Raw genomic sequence first — 23,641 nt, forward strand, 5'->3', positions numbered from 1 at the left:
TCTGACTGCTCGGTACACGTGCACCAGGGCACACTCACACTTACATCCATAATAATTGCCTAATTAATTGAAAACAGTAATTGTCTTAGTTGAAGTTTCTATCACTGTGATAAAATATCACGAACAAAGCAGATTAGGGAGAAAGGGTTTATCTCATGTTATTGTGTTTAAGTCTATCAGGAGGAGAAAGAACTCAGGGCAGGAACCAGGAGGAAGAAACTGAAGCAGAGGCCCTGGAAGAACACTACTAACTGGCTTCCTCTTCATGTCTTGTTCAGCCTGTTTTCTTCTAGCTCCCAGCACCCCCTGCCCTGGGTTTGGAACCTCCCATCACTGAACTGGAATTTTCCATATCAATCATCAATCATTGAAATGCCCCACAGGCTTGCCCACAGGTCAATCTTATGGGGGCATTTCTAAACAGAGATTCTCTCTTCCTAAATGGCTCGAGGTTCCATCAAATTGGCAAAACACCAGCCAGCCCCATATCTAATACAAACCACTTCATTTGATATTTGTTAAGAATTTTCTGAGATCAAAGGGAGGCGGGAGCGGTCAGATACCAGAAAATGACATGAAAAAGAAAGCTCTCCACAGTCAAATAGGTCACAGTTAAGCTACAGGAGAATGCCACACAAACAGAAGCTAGTAAACGCAGTGAGGAAAAAAAACAAGTCTCAACCAGAAAGGAGCAAAGCCGGGACTGAATGCTGCTTCTCAGAAGCAATGGCAGAGGCCACGGGAAAAGGATGCAGAGCCAGCATGCTGCAAGGGGAACTGTGTGCTGAGAAAAGCTATCATTCACTCCAAAGCTGAAACACTGACATCCTCAGATACAAAGGCACCTAATAGGATAATTTCCATCAGTCAACATGTCAACAGGCAATTCTAAGGAATTTACCTCAGACGAAGGAAAACCATGCTGAGAAGGAATTGGAAAATACAAAAGGCACCGGAGAGCAGAGGGAATGGTAAATAGACAATTGAGGCTCAACAGAGCTGTGTTGTAGAATATTATTTTAAGGTGTGTTACTTTTGTTTATGCGGTGGGACATTTGTTTTAATGATGCAAAGATGTGTTGCATTCCTTTGTGTTGCATTTGTTTAACTCTGTGAAGCTGTGATTCTTTGTCTAAAACACCTGATAGTCTAATAAAGAGCTGAACAGCCAATAGGAAGGCAGGAGAAAGGATAGGCAGGGCTGGCAGGCAGAGAGAAATCTTGGAAAAGAGGGAAAAAGAGCAAGAGAACAAGGAGAGGAAGATATCAGAGGCCAGCCACCCAGCCAGCCATGGAGTAAGAGTGAAAGTAAAATATACAGAAGTAAGAAAAGGAAAAAGCCCAGAGGCAAAAGGTAGATGGGATAAGTTAAGAAAAGCTGGCTAGAAACAAGCCAAGCTAAGACCAGGTATTTATAATTAAGAATAAGCCTCCATGTATGATTTATTTGGGAATTGGGTGGTGGGCTCCCCAAAAGAGCCAAAAGAGCAAAAACAACCCACAACAGAGCTGAGCTGCAGAAAACCTAGTTACTTTTCCATTACTGTCCTAAAACACCAAGACCAGCAAGTCACAGAATGAAGAGTTTATTTGGACTTATGGTTCCAGGAGGTTAGAGTCCATGCAAGTAGAGAGGAGACAAAAGGATGGCTGCAGTGATGAAACACCATAGCCAAAGGCAAGTTGTGGAGGAAAGGGTTTATTTCAGCTTACATTTTCATATCACAGTCCATCATGAAGCAAAGTTGTAGGAACTTTAGGCAAAAACTCAGAGCCAGGAACTGAAGCAGAGGCCATGGAAGCATGCTGCTTACTGGCTTGCTCCCCATGACTCACTCAGTCTGCTTTCTAATAGCACCCAGGACCACCAGCCCAGGGATAGCACTGCCCACAATGGGCTGGGCCCCTCCCATATCAATCACTAATTAAGAAAATGTACTACAGACATGCCTACAGGCCATTCTTACCGAGGTATTTTCTAAACAGAACCTCTTCCCAAATAACTCTAATTTGTGTCAAATTGACAATAAAACAGACAGGACAGTGGGAGAGACAGGAAGCTGAGGGCTCACGTCCTAAATTGAAAGCATGAAGCAGGGACAGCAAACAGGAAATGGTGAAAGTATATAAACTCTCAAAGCCCAGTGACACACTTACTCCAGCAAGGCCACACCTCCAAAACCTCCACCCAAACAGCACCACCACCTGGGGACCAAGTGTTCAAATGTCCAAGACTATGGCAGTCATTCTCTTTCAAACCATCACATAACCACACGAGGAGGAGCAGCAGCATGACTAGGGAGGTTTAAAAGTGAAGATTGAGAACTGATACATTTTTTTTTTTAATAAATGGGCAGAATAGCATGCATGTAAAACAGCATTCTGGGAGCCAAATAGTGCAACATCCTCATGGGTTCCAGGGAGAAGGAAAAGGCATTTGACTTTGTTGTGTTTAACAGCAAAACGAAAGGGGCTAGTAGAGCACTTATAATGTGAAAGAAGGTGGGGTAGGGAATACTGAAGGTTAAAGACTTAAACAGGGATGGGGCAAGAGGATGGGAGAGCACAGAGGGTAGGGGTCAGGTTAACCAAGACTAGAGATAGATGAAAAAAAGTAGAAACCTAATATTTTGTAAGCTAATTAAAAATAGAACTTTTTACATTTTATTTTTGAAATTATAATTTAATTACATCTCTCCTCCCCCTTTTCTCTCAAAATCTTCCCATATACCCCTCCCAGCTCTCCTTCAAATTCATGATCTATTTTTCATTAATTGTTATGGCATATATATTTTTTTTCCTAAAAAGTAAAATGTTCTAGCTGAAGGTGATAGCTCATTCTGTAATCCCAACAGGAAGGATGCTGAGGCAGGAGGATTACTATGAGTTCCAAGTCAGCTTGGATTATAGAGTGAGATCGTATCTCAGAAAACAAACAAACAAACAAACAAAAACCCAAAATATTCTAGCCAGATATATTGGTCTATAATCCCAACACTCAAAAGACTTATACAGGAGGATTATAAGTTTCAAGTTAGCCTAGGCTTCACATCAAGAGCCTATTTCAAAAAGATAAAATAAAATATTCTAAGGTAACAACTAAAATATATATGAAGGACAAAACATTCCAAAGCAGTAGTAAAGATGAGTGCAGTAAGTAAAATAAAATAAAATAAAATAAAAAACTCAATAAATATAAAAGCAATTAAAGGAAAATGGAAAGTCAAGAAAAAATATGATATAAAAGCAGGTTTATGGCTTTCTTCTCTGTTACTGTCATGAAGTACCCTGATGAAGGCTATTTCTAGAAGAAAAAGTTTATTTAACCTAACAGTTCCAGAGGGCTAGAATCTAAAATGGCTAGGGAGGCATTACAGCAGGCATCTGGTGCAGGAATCTGAGAGCTCACACATTCAACCCCAAACTGGAAGTGAGGTGAGGCTATATACTCACAAAGCCCACCTCAGTGGTATACTTTCTCCAGCAAATCTTCATGCTCCCCCTAAACAGCACCACCAACCAGGGACAACAAGTTCAAATGCCTGAGCCTATGGGACACATTCTCATTCAAACCACCACAGCTGAGAAGCATAAATTTAGACTTATTTATTACATTAATAAGATTAGTAAGAAAATCATTCATTAAAAGACAAAGATCTATATTGGCTTTAAAAAAAGATGATTTACTTTTACAAGAAACTTTATAAGTTCTCACTGTAGGAAGGACAAAAGGAAAATATATATGAATAAAATAATAATTGAAGGAAACTGGATTTAGAGAAACATACTCAAACATAAAAATTGTCATTACAGAGTGGCACAAGGTTAAATGCAGCAAGATGTTGACTTTTGACTGCTGTGGGATGTTCTGTATGGCAAATGTGTTGCTGATTAGTCAATAAATAAAACACTGATTGGCCATTGGCTAGGCAGGAAGTGTAGGCGGGACAAGGAGGAGAATAAAGCTGGGAAGTGGAAGGCTGAGTCAGAGAGACACTACCAGCCTCCACGATGAGAAACAGCATGTGAAGATGCCGGTAAGCCACGAGCCACGTGGCAAGGTATAGATTTATAGAGATGGATTAATTTGAGCTGTAGGAACAGTTTGCAAGAAGCCTGCCACGGCCATACAGTTTGTAACCAATATAAGTCTCTGTGTTTATTTGGTCAGGTCTGAGTGTCTATGGGACTGGCAGGTGAGAGAGATTTGTCCTGACTGTGGGCCAGGCAGGAAAACTCTAGCTACATTTGACAAGCTGTGCAGATCTTGTCTGCTGAACCTGGGATCTGAGGAATGTTGTGGGATACTTGTTTATACTGTGCAAAGATGTGTTGTTGTGATTGGTTTAATAAAAAGCTAAACAGCCAATAGCTAAACAGGAGAGGTTAGGCAGGATTTCCAAGCAAAGAGAGAAACTCAGAGGGTTAGAATCTACGCACCTGGGAGACACCAGAAGAAACAGAAGGAGTTGGACATACAGAATAAAGGAGAGGTAAAAAGCCATATGGTAGAACATAGATTAACAGAAACAGGTTAATGTTTCAGCATGAAAGCAAGGCAGAAGGCCATATCCAGATTCGGGGTACACTGACCAGATTGGGTTCTATAGCTATGTTCTGACATCCAACAAGAATACACATGCCTTATAAATTGAATGTAAATGTTCAGCAGGAGGCACAAAATCATGTCCAAGAACAAACCTGGGAACAAAATGCACCTGAGGTAAGAGGCCCTCTGCCTTTTTTTCCTGGTGCCTGTCTCACAGCTCCCCAAGGCCTTGTCCACTGTGGGTCATTCTTTTGACCATGTTCTGACACAAGATATATTACAATTCCAAATAGGAGTCAGCTATCCAAAAACAGCTTCAAAATATATAAAGATAAAACTTACAGAAATATATTCAGTCATAGAAGAAAACCTCATGTGGTTAATAACAAAGGAAGGAGATCCAAGTTAGCAAACCCACTAGATACTTGGACATCACACTCAGTAAGCTTTTCCAACCTGTCAGTCAGAATGTTCATCCCTGTGACAAATCCCTGAGAGAAACAATTTAAAACTGAAGAGACTGTGTGGGTTCACAGTTTATCTGGGGTGGGTCAGCTCTATCATTTTCAGACAAAGCAAGAAGCAAGGTAGAGGCATCTTGGGGGAGGGGCAGGGTGAAGAAAGCTGCCCACCTGTGGCAGCCAGGAAGCAAAAGGAAGACAGAAAAGAGTTGGGGCAATGTGGCCATTGAAGGCTGGTACCAGGACCCACCCATTCAATTATTCCCAACTTCTTCAGTTATACTACCTCCCAATAGAGTATGCCATCGGAAGACTCAATATTCACAATATTCTTGTTAAGTCAGAACCCTCACAACTAAGTGCCCTGGTAAAACCCTCCCAGATCCACAAGAGGTGACTGTGAGTGTCTCACTGGTGTCTCCCAGGACAACCAAGTTGACAAGAGTAACCACTATATAAAACTAAAGTAAAAACAACAGATTGCACATTATTTCCAAAAATGTGTTGAGTGTTTTTTTAAATTAGCAGATGCTAAACCATAAAGCAATCCTAATTGAGTTCTATAGGATGATAATATGGACCAATTTTCAGGCAAAACCAAGCAAATTAGAAATTAATGACAAGAGAAACTGCACATATTTGGAAACTCTTTTTAAATATGCTTCTGAATTAATCATGGGTAAAATAAAAAGATTATGAAGTAAATAAGAAAATTTTTAAATAATGAAATCTCAAGACTTACGAGCTTCCAGTAAATCAATACAGAAGGGAAGCCAAAGCTTTGACTGCTTCTGCTAGGAGACAAGAAAGGGTAAGAAGCAGTAAACAGAAGCCAGGAGAGACCAGCGCACTACACCAAAAGATGTTCAATTCATGAGTAGAAAGTAGATAAGCAACCTTCTCCAGAGCCAAGCACATCACTGAAGACATAAATGATGAACTCCAGCTCTGTGTGTGTGTTTGTGTGTGTGTGTGTGTGTGTGTGTGTGTGACAGAGAGAGAGAGAGAGAGAGAGAGAGAGAGAGAGAGAGAGAGAATGGGGGAGAGAGAGAGACAGAATAGCATGAAAAAAATTAGACCGTGATTAGCAGTGTAGCACATAAACATATGCTATGTGCATGCTTGCATGCATGTGCGTGTGTGTGTGTGTGTGTGTGTGTGTGTGTGTGTGTGTGCATGTCTGTAGGCTAAAGGCCAATATCAGGTGTCTTTTGCCTCAGCTGGCCACCTTACTTTTTTAAGCTCTCTCACTGGACCTGGCACTTACTGATAGGTAAGGCTAGCTGGCCAATGAGCTCCAGGGATCTATCTGCCCACACTGGGGTTGCAGATACGTGCCAAAGTGCCTGTCTCTTACACGGGTACTGGAGAATCCAAGTTTAGGTACTCATGCCATGCAGCAGGCATTTTACTGATTAAACATCTCCCCATCCCTGAAATGGTGATCTTGGAGCAGTGTTGAAAGAGGTGACAAGGGAGCCATGTGCCTAGGGTGGAGGGGGGCAACAATAGCCCAGGAATAGGGTGAGTTTCAGAACTCAAGTGGGAGGCACACATACACCTTCCCACTTCTGCACACTTCCCACTCAGCAACAGCAGTAGTAAAAATTGCCACGCCTACACTTCCCCATCTTCCCTTTAATTCTCTCAATAACACTTCCAATATAATTAAGAGACACACATATATAATTATAATCTTTCTAATGCAATTATAACTCTTCATTTTGTAGCACACTGTTTATTTTAATCATTGTCTCTATTAGAGTTTAAACTCCACAAGGACCAGGTTACTGTCACTTTAGTTCACTGTCACGTCTAAAAGAGCTAAATAAGAGTCAGACACTTCCAAGGTGCTCTGTACAGAATTTAGGAGCCAAGGCTGGGTGTGGCTCAGATGGTAGAGTGTTTGTCTAGCATGCCTGAAGCCCTGAGTCTGTTCCCCAGCACCACTTTAAAAAACCAGGTATGGTGATATCCAAGCTCGAGAGGTTGGGGCTGGAGGAGTGGAAGTCCAAGATTATCCTCAGCTACATAGCAAGTTCATGGCCACCTTTGGCCACGAACCAACATGAGACCAACTCAAAAAACTAAAATGAAATAAAGGCTGTTGAGGTCAGCAAGACAGTAGTCAGAAGGCTCAGGCTCCAACTCCACCACCACAGAAAGCCTAACTTGCCACCATACAAGGATCATTACATCATTTTACCACCCAGAAGGAAGCCTGTGAGACTTGTATAGTCAATGGTACTGAATAAAATCTGAATTAGAAGAGGAAAAGCAATGTTCCCACAACTATCACTTTCCACTTTCCCTAGGTCACAGTGTCCAATGGAGATGATTTCCTGGGCCATAGTTTCTATGGGGAGGCAGAGAGCTAGCATTCCAATATGAGAGCATACTCTGACTCACCATGGGTGCAATTCTGAAGGCTATGACACAGGTAGATATTCTAGAGTCAGACAGGGACACAGAAAAAAGACAGAGGTCAGAGCTCAGAGCTCAGAGGAACATCACTGATTATCAGTGATATGACTGCTCCTGACAGGAGCAGTGCCATATGACACCCACAAAGCAGAGCTAATGCCTTCAGAAGCATGGGAAGTTTCATCTACCTGGAATACTTTCAAGGCGGCTAGTTTCCATGCTCAGCCTCAGGACTGATCCAACCAACCCCATGCTAGCCTCAGGACTGATCTAACCAACCCCACGCTAGCAGGGATCCCACCACTATATATTTTGAGTAAGTGTTGAGTCTGCTTTGCTTAACCAAAGAAGCCAAATGGCTGCTCAGATAAACTTAAAAAAAAAAAACTCTCTTCATGGTGCTATCCTGACAAGAAGGGCATCTCCACTAGGCTCTCTGAGCAGCATTGTCTCTGGTTCCACCTGCCCCTGACTCGAGCTACTGCCAGAGCACAGCCTGCAATGCTGCCCGAGTGCAGGTAACAAATAGTTGGATTGCCTGGAGAGTGAGGATATCCCCAGACCAGCATGGCTGCAAGCCACTCCAGTGCTTAGTCATCAGCTCTAGTGCAGTAGAACCCAGCCAGCTATGCCAGCCAGGCAATAGAGCCCAGCAAGCGACCTCACTCAGCATCAGAGCAAAGGGAACAGCCCACCCAACTAGGAACTCCCAGAGAGCTCTGCCTGTGCAGTGATCACCAGCTGGTCCTTCCAGAACCAGCAACTGGACAAAATCATGAAAGTCTGCCCCTGTCAAAGATTTGGACAGGAGAGAGTTTCCTTGGATATACAGACAACAGCATAGTGACAGAAGGAACACAGGGAATTACAACATTTCTAAAAACTATTGCATAGCTCCAAAAATGAATCCTAAAAGCATAGAAGTCTGTGAAATGACTGACAAAAATTAATAATAAATTCTCTTCTCAATAAACAAGGGAATTAGAATGGAGGGCCAGTGAGATTGTTCAGCAGGGAAAGGTACATTGCCATAAAGCCTAACTTCAATCTCCAGGAGTTACATAGCAGAAAAAGAGAGCAGACTATCACAGTGGTACTCCGACATACACACATGCACTGTAGAATATATGCATGTGCACATGTGCACACATACACAGATAGACACACAATAAAAAAATAGATGTTTAAAAAGAGTATTTGAATCAAAACTTAAATGAAATTTGGAGGCAGTACATGATGAAAAAAGTAAGAAGTTTGACAAAGAAGAAATGTTAGAAAGAATCAAACGGACATCCTAGGGATGAAAAACACAGTCTGAACTGAAAGTATTTTTGGTTGTTGTTGCTTATTTTTTGCTTGTTTTTTATAAAGTTTAACATAAAATATGCAAATAAAAAATCATGCACTAAAATCAACCAGACGCAAAATCTATGCATCTAAGTGAACTTGTATACAGTTACAATAGTCATTCTGAAGCTGTGGAGCTTCACATTGGATTTCACACTTTCACTCTCAAGTATATTTAAATTCACTCATCCACTACCAAAAACCCAAAAATTCTATGACAAAGTTATAATTAAAAACAAGTTGGTGCGGGGCGGTGGTGGCGCACGCCTTTAATCCCAGCACTCAGGAGGCAGAGCCAGGTGGATCTCTGTGAGTTCGAGGCCAGCCTGGACTACCAAGTGAGTTCCAGGAAAGGCGTAAAGCTACACAGAGAAACCCTGTCTCAAAAAAAAAAAAAAGTTGGCTTCATATACTCATTCATCTCATTTCTATGACTTACATTTATTCCTTCCTCATCCCCTAATATTTAACCTTTTCCTGCCTTGTTTTATACACATTATACTGTACCCACATGTACATTTGTTTTATATATACATATACATATTATTGGCTAGGTTCTGCATATGAGGGAAAATACAATTTTTTTTCTGGTATTGTGTGGCCTTGTTTAGTATTATACATTCTAAGTGCTTCCATTATCTCATAAAAATTTGTGATTACATTTTTATTTAGCAATAAATAGTATTCATATATATGTAAATATATTTGTAAAACAAATGTCTATATCCACTCATCTGTTGATAGACAACTTGGTTTAACAGTAGACTGGATCAAGCAAAAACAATGACAGTAATCTAAAGATATATTAGTTGAAAGTTTACACTCAGAGAAAGAACAAAGCAATAGAATGAACAAGAATGAAAATTTAGACTAATAATAAAACCTGTCAAGAGATAAAACCTGCATAGAGAGAGTTCCAGGAGGAAGAGGGCGAAAAAGACAAGGTGGAGGAAGGGAGAGAGGAAAAGGGAAGGAGGGAAGGAGGGAGGGATGAAAAGTGGGAAGGAGGGGAAAAGGGAGGGAGAGAGAGAGCCATTTAAAGAACAATGGCTAAATTGGACCTTAATTTGCTGGCCAAATGCCAGTGTCCAAGTGTAGGAGGCACAGAAATCTTCAATCAAATTTAGCTCAGAGAGAAGTACACACACACACCTCATCACATAGAAAGACACATTGATGTGAACACAGGCAGATTTATCAGCAGGAACCCTGTAGGGCAGGAGAGAGTGCAACAGGGTATTCAAAATAATAAAGAGAAAATCTGCCAACCAAGAATACTTTACCTAGCAAAGCTGTCTTTCAAAAACAGTGGATGAATACAAACTTTCACAGATGAGCAAGTCTAAGGCAGTTTACCACCAATAGATCTGCCTCTTGGGAAATGCTAAGGAAAGTTCTTGAAGCTGAACTAAAACCTTGTGATTGACAACATAAAACACACAAATGCACAAAACTTAATGGTGATGAGAAACAGATGTTTCTAGGGCTGCAGAATGTTCTAGGGCTGCAGAGTGGTATGTGATACAGTTTTATTTCAAGTATGAGAGTGGAAAGACAATTCCATTAGAATTAATTCTTGATAAATAAATTGTCCAGGGGTGGACACAGATTGTGTAAATTCTAATATCAAAAACATAAAGTATATGGGAAGGGAGTAAAAGAATAGAGTTGAATTACATAGTGCAAGTTGTTGAAATGTGCTTTCAGGGACTAGAGATGGATTAGCTGTTAAAAGCATGTGTTGCTCTTACAATAGACATTAGTTCAGTTCCCAGCATCCACATCAGGCAGCTTGAAACCTATAACTCCAGCTCTTAGGGATCTGATGCCACTCCTCTGGATTCCATGGTCACCTGCACACACATAACACAGAAACACACAAATACAAATATATTTTTTAAAAGATTTTAAATGTGTTTTTATAAAACATTCCATGTAAGACTCATGGTAACTGTAAAGAAAAAATAATTGCTACAAACATAAAATGAGAAATGAATCAAATAACACAAATAGGAAAAACATAAAGCCACAAGAAAAGACAGCAAGAGGAAGAAACAAAGAATATACTAGAAAACAGGTAACAGTAGGAAGTCATCTTATGTAAGAAGCAGCTTTGGATATAAATGTATTGATTTACCACAATGAAACAGTAAACAGTGACTGAACAGAATTTCTTAAATTGTAATATCCAACTATGTGCTGCCTGCAAGAAACTCATTTAACTTTTAGCTTTTAATCTTTTACACAGTCTAAAGCCAAAGAGATGGAGAATGCATGCATTCTACACAAGGAAACCAAAAATGACAAGGGTAGCTAAACTCAGGTCTGAAAAACAAATAGACTTAAAGTAAAAAATAGAGAGAAATACTTTATGGAAGATGAAATCAACTCATTAAGAAACCGTAACAGTTGTAAATACTTATAAGCCCACAAATGGAGAATTTAAACTTATAAAGCAAATATCAAGGAAGAGACAGCTCAAAATAGCGACATGATAGGGACTTCCAATACTCTATTTTCAATGAGGGGCAGACCAAGCAGATAGAAAGCAAATAAAGAAATGTTGGAGTGGAAGAGGTTTTTTTTAGATCAATGAATGGACAGACATAAAGAGACCATTCCATCCAACAGCAGAATATTTATCTCTTGGGGAGCATACAGAACATTTTCCAACCTATTTCACACAATAGATCACTTAGGAATTTATAATGATTAATTTAGTGCCAATACCTTTATATCTTTTTTACTACAATCTCATGAAATAAGAAAGTCACAATGAGGGGGTAGGGATTTCAGAAAGTCCACAACACAGAAATTGAATAGCATGCTTCTGAACAGCCAATGCGGGCATTAAAAAAGAAAATTTAAAATATCTTGAGATAAACAAAAATGGAAATATGGCCTATTAAAATATACTGGGCACAACAAAATCAAATGTAAAAGAAAAATTCATAGTAAATATATCTGCACTAGGGAAATGGGGAAATATACATAAATAACTAGTAGGATTCCTATATACTAATGAGTTACCAAAAAAATAAAGTGACATAAGAATTAGGTCACTCATAATAGACATAAGAAATAAAATTAGGAATAAATTTAACCAAGGTATATTGTAGACTATAGAATATTAGTGAAGGAAATTAGAGAAAATAAATGGAAAGGCATCCTGAGCTCATAGACTAGAAGAATTAATATTGTTGAAACATTAATACTACCCAGAGTAATCTATAGCTTCAATGTAGTTGATATCAAAATTCTAGTCTTATTTTTCATCAAAACTGAAAAAAATAAAATTCGTATGGGAACACACACACACTATCCAAGACAATCATACATGAAAAAAAGGCCAAAGCAGGGGGTATCAGTTTACCTGATTTTAAAGTATATTGTAAATATATAATAATTTAATAGCTATAGCATTATTTTTAAAAAATGCACTATGACCAGTGGAGCAGAATAAACAGTTTCCCCTACCAATAAAAACATAAGTGCCAAGATTGAAAGAATGCCCAATAGAGAGAGCTCAGCAAGTTGACTCAGCAGGTAAAGATGCTTGCTGCCAAGCCTGACAACCTGAGTTCAATCCCTGAAGCTCACATGGTGGAAGGAAAATACCAAATCTGACAAGTTGTCCTCTGACTTCCATGACATGTGCCATGGCATGCACACACACTAAAAATAAAATTATTAAGAAGAATACACAATGAGGGAAATAGTCTTTTTAATAATGGTACCAGAAAAACTGGATGGTCACATTCAAAAGAATGAAACTGAGCCTTAACTGACATTATGTATAAAGTCAACTCAAAATGGATTGAAGATTTAAATGGAAAGTTAGGAGTATATGCATATGCATATGCACATATATATATATATATATATATATATATATATATATATATATATATATATATATACACATATGGAGAGAGAGAGAGAGAGAGAGAGAGAGAGAGAGAGAGAGAGAGAGAGAGAGGAGAGAGGGAAAGTCAAATAGCTTTGATCTGAAAAATGATTGTTTTTTGGATCTGACCCTAAAAATTCACACGCCTCAAAAGTAAAACCAAGACATCAAGCAGAAAAGCTTCTGCACATAAAAGAAATCAGTTGATAGTCTGAGGAGATGACCTATGCATTGTGAGGAATTGTTTGCAAGCTGTACATTGATAAGGAGTTGATACCCAAAATATGCAAAGAATTCAATTCAATATTAAGAAAACAAAACCCCAATATAGTGGGCAGGAGATTTGCATAGGCATGACTCAAGAGAAGATATAAAAAAATACCAATAGATGAAATAAACAAATGTTCTACATCATTAATGAAGGAAATGCAAATTACATTATAGTAAGATTCTACCTCCCCTATTAGAACAGTTACTATCCAGAAACGAAAGATAAACACTTCTGAGGATCCAGAGAAATGGAAGCTTTTGTATACTGTTGGTAAAGAATATAAACTAGCACCTCCAAGCTGAGAAACTGAAGATATGAAATAAAATTTCTACATAACACAACAATTCCACTTCTGGTTACTTGTATAATAATTCCCTTCAAATTAAAATATTTTGTCTACAATAGTGACTGGCATGGCAAGTTATGCCCACACGTGCAATTATGGCATGGATGTTGTGGGAGTAACCAACCTCTTTCTTATTGAATGTAAACCCTACTCCCCAAAAGAAACACATATTTATACTGCAATTGGGCCAAGAAGCTGAGATTGGGGAGTGCAGACAGACCCCATAGATGAATCTACTGCTGTTATTCTGCTAAATAGACATAGTATCAAATTGTCGTCTAAATTTGTATCTCTCTGCTCATAGATTAGTGGAGCTATTACAAATCCTTAGAGAAGCTTCTTACTGCAGTGGATGGTGGTTAATGAAGAAACAACTGATCAAAGGTCAGATAATAAGTTTCAGTGGAGTTCTTAGCCATCAATAGTACATGTATATCACACCCATGTTTACAAGGCTTGCAGACCATTGCAGAAGAGAGGGCAGAAAGATTGTAAGAGTGTGGGGTCAGGCAGGACTGGAGCAAAGCAGTGACTTCCAAATGTAACAGGATGGCTGCACTCATGAACCACAGAAGCTATGACTGCCTGTATAAGACCTGAACAAGATCAAGCCAATTCATTTTCCAGCATGGAGGGGGTAGGAGCTCATGAGCCCCAACCCCTAACTGAGTAGCTGTGGATGGCTGCTTAGGGGAAGGAGATAGCTTTCTCAAAGTATGCAGCCCCTGGTAGGTCAACCATGCTTTAGTGGATGGCCCTACACACTTGCATATATGGCCAGCACAACACGGATGAAGTGGGTTATAAAACAGAAAAAAGGCAGGCACTTGGAAAGGAATGGTAAGATAGTGGCAGATCTGGGAGAAGTTATCTGCAGGTAAGTGGTGATACAATCAAAGTAAATTCTGTGAAATTCTCAGTTAATAAAATATTGTATTAAAAAAATTTCATCCCAGGAGAAAATTCCTTAAAACTTGAAAATTCTAAAGGGAATTTCCTTAAGATTCAAGAAGAAAACAACTCATAAGTCTTAAAGAGTTCCTGAAATTCATCATGCTCACAGACCCTTACATCCTCAAGGGTATAGAAGCAATAAAGACTGCTCAGGAGAATTCCCCAACCTTGGAGCTGCCTGCAAGTCATAGGTAGCCCAGGTTGGGATGTGCTTCAGCAATGCAGATGTCCCTTAGTCATCCAGTAAACTCATGTCTCACCATACCAAACACTAGTGGAATCATTACTTTGGTCTGATCAATTCCCTGTCTTGGGTGAGTAGGTATTTGTTCATATCTATCTCTCCAGGAAAAGTGTCATGCCACAGGACTTTACTCTGAGATTTGAATTGGTATTTTGAAAAGATGTCTACCCCTCCATGTTCGTCACAGCTCTAACTTGCAACAGCCAGGATACAGTACCAACCCAAATGTCCATTTCAGGAGAATGAATACACAAAACATGATACCTACACACAACAGAATACTATTCAGCCTTAGAAATGAAGACAGTTCTAGAATTTGCAACAATGTGGTTGAAAATAATGTTCTATTGAATGAAATAAATAACCCAAGTACAAAAAGACAAATGTTCAGTGTCCTTACTCATGTGCAGAAGCTAAAATAGTCAGAACTTCCAAAAGCTGAGAGTGGAGTGGTAGTTATTAGAAACTTGGGGACAATGGGTGGAAAATTCTATCTAAAGGGTGGATGTCTCACACAGGATAAAGGAGGAACTTTGAAAATACACTGTACAGCATGATGAATGCCATTGCTAATGACATACAGTGTGCATTTTAAAACTATTGAGAACCTATTGAGGACTCTCACTACAAAATAGTCATTATTTTTCTATAAGGGGCAGGCAGGTTATTGGTCTGTTGACTCTTCCATACTTTGTTTGTAAGTCATAAAATCACCCCATACCCCAGAAATAAACACAACCACACATTTTCAATTTACACTAAGATAAAAATAGAGAATTGTTTGGACAGACCACTTGTTCAAGCAAGGAAAGACTGACACTCATAGAGCCATGGGCAACAGATTCAGCAGGGACTTCAACAAAGAGGAAATACAGACACCAGGCTGCTCCTTTCCATGGAATCCCTGAGACGTGGTACTTGCCCACTGGACATGGACAAGCAGAAGCCAGACAGCACCGGGTGGCCTTCCCTGTGTCTGTGGTCTAGCAGCAGCTCCAGTCTTCTCTGCTGGTGGGAACAGATATTAGTAAGAGTCCCTTGGTGAAGTCCTTCCCAGCTTGCAAGGGTGAAAACATGCACGCTGGGTTCTGCACTTCCATTCAACTGTCTACACCCCACCTGCCCAGCTCTTTGCTGCTGGAACTCAACTTGCATTCCACCAGAGGACATCTCCAGCTGAGCTTAGCCACAGGAGGAGGTCAGAGTCAGGAAGGGGACAAAGCCTAGGGCCCTCTTCCCCATTACCCCCACTTCCTCTCTGCCGAGCACCCCTTATCTCCAGGCCACAGTCTGTGTCACACACTGCTCCAGTGGTAAGTGGAAAGTGCAGACCACTTAAGAATTTACAGTGTTTGTTCACTGCATAAATCCAAAGCCACAATAAGCTAGATAGACTGTTATTTATATATTAAACTGCCAAGAAAGCAACAATTAACACTTCTCTGGAAGTACCACTTCTCCCTCCCAGAGAGAGGGAGCAAGCGAGAACTTTCCACAGGGCAGTGAGCTGCCACCATGCCACAGTGCACACAGCTGCGCCCTTTAATTACTGCTCCTGGTACCAGCCCCATATATTATGTGTGTAGTATATATTAATTTTCTAATAAGACCCAGTTTTAAAAAGATAATCAAGATTTTTTTCTAAAACAAAAAACTCCATTATTTCAACAACCATCATAGTAGTTTTTTGAAGACATGCAAAATTATGTTTTTGCAGAACTTCCAGAAATTAAAAATACTAAACAAAAGAATCAAGGTTCCAAACATTTTTTAATGATTATATTCAGTAGAGTAACATTTATTTAAAAAATAATTAGTTCAATAAATTACAACTTTTTAAATAGTGCCTCATGAATAACCATATACCCAAATATCCAACAAATACACTAGTTTTTTTTTTTTTTTTAAAGGACGAGCCTTATATTTCATGTCAAGAACTGGAAACACAGTTAGCCCAATCCTACAGAGTAGGAAAAGAAAAGAACGGAAAAAGATGGCTGGAGCAATGCTCAGTGGTTAGAGCCTGGCAAGCAAGCCTGAGGACCAGACAGACCTGGGATTCCCAGGCCTTATGTAAATAGTGGGTGGGCTGGCAGCCTGCTTGCGATTCCAGCAGAAACAGGGATCCTCAGAGGGAGCTGCTAGCTAGACTAGACAGATCAGTTAATCTACCTCAATAAAGCAGAGTGTGATGGAGAAAGCCTCCCAATATCAACCTCAGGCCTCCACGCACATATGAACACACATGCAACGTGTACTCACAAACACGTGTACCCACATACATGCAAATAAGCATACATGCATGCACACAACACATGCACATAAAAAATGGAGAAAGAAAGACAAAGGAAACCATGGAGAGGGGAAGCAAGGGAGGAGAGAAGACAAGAATGAAAGGAGCAGCCGATGAGGACATGGCTCTTGTTCCCTGCTGAGTGAGCAAGACACCAGTGAGGTCACTTTCTTATGGAGACTTGAAGGGCATGTGAATAGATAAGCTCATATGGGGATTCTGGGATGAAGGTCACATCCAACAATGGGTCACAAGCTGGAGAGAGCATCCCCTGTTACAGAAAGGACACAAAGATAGTGTCTAGGGGATGTTAGCACCCTGAGGTCTTTTGTGGAAGAGTGCCTGCCTGTTGGTGTTGCAGAACTGCTTCTGGGCTCTGCATCTGAGTTCCTTGAGTCTCTGTCTGTGGGTCCTGAGGAGTAACACTGCCATTCAACAAATCCTACTTCCAAGGAACCTGAACTCTCTGAGCTTCTGATCCCTTCTCCAAGCAGACATCCAGTAACAATATGATGGCAGATAATCCACCTTCTGAGTTTGTCTGGAGAGTAGATGATGCATGACTAGTCCAGTGCCTGAGACAACTAGAATCCCATGTCTGCTATTTTTACAAAATCATGGTGCTAGAAAGAAGGCTGGAGCAGGCTGTGATGGGCCCCATGTACCAGAAAGCAGCATTCATGTATTATTCTGCAAGAAGTAAAGATTCCAGCAAGAATATAGGGTAGGTCACTGGGATTGAGGTGGGAGCAGTCACCAAATATACCACTAACAATAGTTCAGGCAAGACAGCAAGAGACAGAGGATGACACTGGACCACAGAGCCAGCTACACTAAAGAGAGATAGAGTCAACACAAGCATCTACGACACCCCAGTTTCTTAATGGAGGAACTCCTGAAATGACTGAAGTCCATTCTTTCCAGGGTCGACTTGTATCCCACAAAAAGATTCACTGATGTCATGAATGCCAGTACTTCATCACATGACCTAATTTGTAAATAAGGTCATTGCAGAAATAAACATGAAATTATGGGACTAGAGGAGCCATTAATTCATGATGACCTACATCTTAAGCCAGGAGAGAGATTCTCAGCCAGCAGATGGTCTGTGCCCATGAAGATAGAGATTGGAGTGAAACATCTCCAATCCAGGTCACAGAACAAAAGCAAGAGAATCCAGAACAGACCCTAAGAGCCCACAGAGGGAGACAACAGCCTCCCTTTGCTGTCTGCTTTCAGTCTCCAGAAGATAATATAGAGTTGTGTTGTATGAAGCCAATGAGTTTGTAGAATGTGGTGACACCAGTCACCAAAACCCAGTCACCCTCCTGGCCCCAAGTGGAAAGTCCATTCCTAGAAGCATTCTGATACAGATGGCCCCACATAAGCAAGGTCTCAATTAGTATTCTGTCACTTTATAATGGCATTGACATATATATATATATATATATATATATATATGTCATGCCCATATTTACCCTGGGTTTCCACTGTCAGGGCAAAATTCAATGAGCCAATCTGATGAGCCACTCATCACTTCTTCATAGAGCAGGATTTATGCTAGAGGGTTCTGCCTCTCTGATTGTCCTGACCTAGAGGACCTGCCACCTCTAATTGTCCTGATCCTGTTAAAGACAGGCTGAGCCAAGCTGGGGTGTGCTCTAGATTAGGTACATTAAACACATTTGTGTATGTGGGTGCATATTCCTATGTGTGCAAGTGTGTGCATGCTTGTGTGTGTGTGCAGGCCTGTGTGCATGTGTAGAGATCAGAGGTCCACCTTGTTTTTGAGACAGGGTTTCTCAGCTTAACCTGGCTAGACTAAGTTGCCAGTGGACCAAGGATCCACTTCTCTGCCTCCCCAGATGTGTGTTACTTAAGCATGTTACCACATCTAGCTTTTTAATGTGGGTTCTGGGGAGCAAACTCATCCTCATGCTTGCACAGCAAACACTTTACTGACTGAGCCATCTTCCCAGGCCTTAAATACAGTTCTGGCTTATAATATTTTCATTGAATAGTAGGTTTATCATGAAATACGTGGCTCCAATAAGTTGATAAAACCATCTTTACAGAATTCAGGTTACACCACAAGTGTGGTCTTTCCCAAAGTGAATAATCACCTTATTTACTTCCCTGATTCTCACAAGGACAGACAAGATGCTTTCAACATCTCTGAACCTCTAAAGCTCAGCACAGGGGTGAGTGTGAATAAATGGAGCCACCTGAACAATCTGTCCAGTCCCTGTAAGAAATGCAGCCCCCTAAGTGCCATGGCCTGAAGTCCCCTGCTCAACTCCTCTCAGACCCAGCCTTCCATTTTCCTTCATCATGAATGCTCTGCTCTCAACCTTCAGTCAACAGGACCCTAGGGTATTCCTCTCCAATCTAACAAATGCATGGGCTATGCACAGTGAGAATGTCCTTAGCCCACTCCCCCTTACCATATGGACAGGTATCCCATCCATGCCTCTCTGCAAACAGAGGGCTGTGTTTTTCAGTGTCTTGAACTGACAATACAGGGTGTTGCCATTCTGCTAGGATGTGCCTGTCCCCTAGAGGCTCTTCAGCTGGTCGTTGATGCTGAGCAGGGGGCCCCATCTTTACAATTCTTTCCATTTTGATCATCTGTAAACCACTTATGACTTCTGCTTCCACTTCAACAGTTTGCTCTCCTCTGCTCTCATCCTCAGGCCAGAAGGCATTGCTAATACCCGTTTCTGCTTAATTTTGAGATGTGGCTCTTGTCAACATCTGCATGCATAGAAATAAATCTGTATTCTTGCCATACAATGCTGCTGGTATTGGTGCAACTTAGCCATGTCTGGACATGGCTCCTGAGCTCTTGGGGCTCAGATTACACAGATACAGGATCTTCTTACCTCTCATGGCCCAGTCCTAGGTCTAGGACAGTGGAGGTAGAAGGCACTTGAAGCAGATATGACCCTGTAGCCCCCTAAGAAGCTTCCAGAAAGATCCATATGTCTTCCGAGTCATGACTACTGCCCTGAGTGGGCTGAATCCCCATCTCCTACTCCATGGCTGCCCCCAAAAGACCTTGGATACCTGTAGCAGGCTTTCTTTTAGGCCACCAATCAGTTCCCAAATCATGACACGGAGACTTATTATTAGTTATGAATGCTCGGCCTTATCTTAGCTTTTATTTTAATCTGTTTCCCTTTATTAACATTTTGTCTTGGGGCTTTTTATCTTTTTTTCTTTCTGTGTATCTTACTTTCCTGCTGTCTCCATGGCTGGCTGGCAGGCTGGCAGATGCCTGGCTTCTGGCCCCCCGTATGCCTCTCTCTTTCCCCCTCCTTCTCTTCTCCTTCTTCTCTTCTTTTGCCTAGATTTCTCCTACTACTTATTCTCTCTGCCCACCAGCCCCACCTATCCCTCTCCTGCCTACCTATTGGCTGTTCAGCTTTTTATTAGACCAATCAGCTGCCTTAGGCAGGCAAGGCAAAACAAATGTAACACATCTTTACATAATTAAACAAATGCAGCATAAACAAATGTAACACATCTTTATATCATTGATAAAGACAGCAGAAACAAATGTAACACACCTTCACATAGTTAAAGAAATATTCTGAAGCATAAACAAACGTAACACATCTTTGCATCATTTACAAAGGCAGCATAAACAAATGTAACACACCTTTACACAGTTAAAGTAATATCCTGCAGCATAACCAAATATAACACATCTTTGCCTAGTTAAAATTATATTCCAAACAGACCCCTTCAGCAGAAATGCTTTCTTGGTCCTCCAATCCAGCAGCCCCAAAAGTTCAATCACTCATAGTGTGGCTGAGGCAGCAGAGGAACAAATGTTTCAACTCACGTCATCCAAACTACTTACCTTTCTGTGCACACAGTGGAAACACTGGTTACCATATGGAAAATTCAGCCCTCAGCATCCCTGCTAGGAACCTACAGCCAATACATGAGGAACTGAACTCAAGTTCTCTCCCTTGCTGAAGGGAAATGCAAAGGAATTCAAGGTTCTAACAGGACAGACAGTCCAGGAAACTGAGTCTCAGGTGGACCTGGACATTGAAATCTCAGTAAGGAGGCAGGAGGGATTCTAGCCACATGAATCCCATGTCTCCTCATCCCGTTCTGTGTTCCTTATAGCCTGCTATGTACATTCTGCCTCCCAGTTCTTTCTGATGAGTGGGAGAAACTTTTGTGTAACCATCTACTGAGATCTTCAGATTATGGTCATAGACTGGATTTCCCAATTCTGTTATTTCAATTTTATTTGTTTATAATTGAGCTCCTTGGTTCTTAATGATGCCCTGCTTCCACTTTGTGAGTTCCATCTGTCTCAACTTGGCAATTTTCATTGTATTCATTTTATTATGTCAAAGCTTGGAAGGACATTCTGCAACTTCTAATTCCTCAAAGGTAAATTCTCCAGCAAATTCTTTGCTACATAATCTTCTATGCTTATTCCTTTTCTCTTCACTATAATCAAATATCTGAGAAAGCAACTTAAAGAAGAGTTGCTTTACTTTGGTTCAGGGTTCAGAGAGGAAGGTGGAATAGAGAGGCCTGACTCATTGCAATGAAAGTATAGAGTGGAAGCTGCTCACGTGGCAGCAGATAGGAAGCAGAGAAATGGAAATGGAAGTAAGGCTGGAAATAGAAGCACATGTAAAATTCAAAGGCAGGACCCTAGCAATCTGCTTCTGCCAATCAGGCCCCACCTCCCAAAGGCTTCACAATCTTCAACATAGCACTACAGGTTGGGAACAAGTTCTCAAGTAGGAGCCTATGAAGAACATTCCAGATTCAGTTTATAGCAAGCTCATCACTACTATTTTTTTCTTGTGCTTGGTGTGTGATTTTTTATTAGCTTGTTTCCTGGGAGTAGACTTGGATCCCTGGTAAATGTTTCTGTGGTACTGTCTGTTGGACATGCTTCATGCATTCACTATTTCTAGGTCATATTAGACCTTAATTTCAGATTTGTTATGCTATATACATTCAGCCTCCAGAACACTCAACTTCCAAAACAGCCAGAGTGCACAAATCATGCTGCCTGTGAGAAACAGTCTCTGCCAAGGTAGCTTGTACCTGCCCACTCCTGACACCAAGCATCTGTTGTTCTATTTGCTACCATGATTTGAACAATTCCCCCCTATACCCTCTCCCTGCAACTCTAGCTCCCTTTCTATTGTGTCTTCCAGTCTTCCCTGGTATGCTAGATAGTTTTATGTCAATTTGACCTGAGCTAGAATCATCAGAGAGAAGGGAGCCTCAGTTGAGAAAATGTGTTGTGGAATATTAGTTGAAGATGTGTTACATTTGTTTAATGATGCAAAGATGTGTTGCATTCTTTTATGTTACATTTGTTTAACTCTATGAAGCTATGTTACTTTGCCTGTCTAAAACACCTGATTGGTCTAATAAAGAGCTGAATGCCCAATAGCAAGACAGGAGAAAGGATAGGTGAGGCTGGCAGGCAGAGAGAATAAATAGAAGGAGAAATCTGGAAAGAGAAGATTGAGGAGTGGGAAATAAAAGGAGAGAAGGATGTCGGGGACCAGCCACCCAGCTACACAGTAAGTATACACACAGAGTAACAAGTAAAGCAAGGTATATAGAATAGAGAAAGATAAAAATCCAGAGGCAAAAAGTGTCATGGGTCACAAGAATATGAAATAGGAGTCCAACTATATAATAAGCTATACCTTGATCAACCAAGGAGTCCTTCAAGAGGGGAGCCATTTATCAAGGAATATTCGGTGTTATTCACTTTAACATATATCAGCTGTCTTCTGCTATGAAATTCTTGTATGCTCATATACTGCTGGGTCATATGGCAAACAGAATAAGCTTCTCAGACCTACTGCTGACCTACTAGGTAACACCCCTACAGAGCCTCAGAGACAGACAGACTGTAGATGCATAGCTTTGTTCCTTGTGCAAATGAAGCTCAGGCCTAGCAGCATTGCAAAGTGATTGACTCAGAACAATACGGCTTTTTGCATAACCAGGTGCAGAATTCCTGGTCCAGGCAGAGCAGCGTGGCCAGAGAGAAGAGAATAAGGCAGAGTTTCTATAGATGGTAAGGAAGACTTATTCAGGCCAGGGAGCAAGGAAGGAAAGATGGAGGATGAATAAACAGAGGACAAAGATAAGATTGAAAGCATAGGAGCTTAGTTAGGACTATGAGAGGACAGGAAAAGTAGGTACAAAGAGAAGCTGAATGTGAGGACAGAGCTGAAGTTGTATAGATAGAATTTTGTCTTAGAGAAATAAAGTAAATGGACGAAATAGCATGATGTACATAGATTCTTTTCCCTCAGATAACTCCCTACTGGATATAGTGTCTTCCCCAGGACTCTGGGAGGGATCTTCCCAGAGCAGGCCCCTGGGAAAATTCCAATAAAAAGGTAGACAGGATAATTTAAGTTAAGAAAAGCTGGCTAGAAACAAGCCAGGTTAAGGCTGGGCATTCATAAGAAAAAGTAAGACTCCATGTATTTAGTTGGGAGCTGGGTGGTAGGCCCCACAAAGAGTAAAAAGCAAAGAGTATAAAAACAACTACAAAAATGCCTCCATAAGGTCAGGCTATAGGCAAGCCAGTAGGCAGCACTCCTTCATGGCCTCTGCATCAGTTCCTGACTTCAAGTTCCTGCCATGTTTGAGTTTCTGCCCTGAATTCCTTCAATGATAGGTGATGAGAGGAAGCATAAGCCAAATAAACTCCCCAACTTGATTTTCATCATGGTGTTTTATCACAGCAACAGAAACCCTAACTAGAACACCTGGAGGCCCTGTGCAGTCACTGAGGCTCCCGCAGCAGGTGTCTGGCTCGCATAGCTCTTGTC

At 40.8% G+C, this 23,641-nt stretch overlaps 1 long non-coding RNA gene across 2 annotated transcripts in view; it reads left to right on the forward strand.

Annotated features, from left to right (window-relative positions):
- Positions 1-23,641, forward strand: part of LOC131896707 (uncharacterized) — a 40,391-nt gene that overhangs the window by 13,004 nt on the left and 3,746 nt on the right. Inside the window, exon 3 of one of the 2 annotated variants that reach the window (XR_009375491.1) lies at positions 279-983. The exons of the other annotated variant lie outside the window; for it this stretch is intronic. This is a non-coding gene — a long non-coding RNA (uncharacterized LOC131896707). Of the gene's footprint in view, positions 1-278; positions 984-23,641 lie in introns of those variants that run through there. 2 annotated transcript variants of the gene reach the window in all.

Source organism: Peromyscus eremicus, chromosome 20, assembly GCF_949786415.1.
Source record: "Peromyscus eremicus chromosome 20, PerEre_H2_v1, whole genome shotgun sequence".
Classification (NCBI taxonomy): domain Eukaryota; kingdom Metazoa; phylum Chordata; class Mammalia; order Rodentia; family Cricetidae; genus Peromyscus; species Peromyscus eremicus.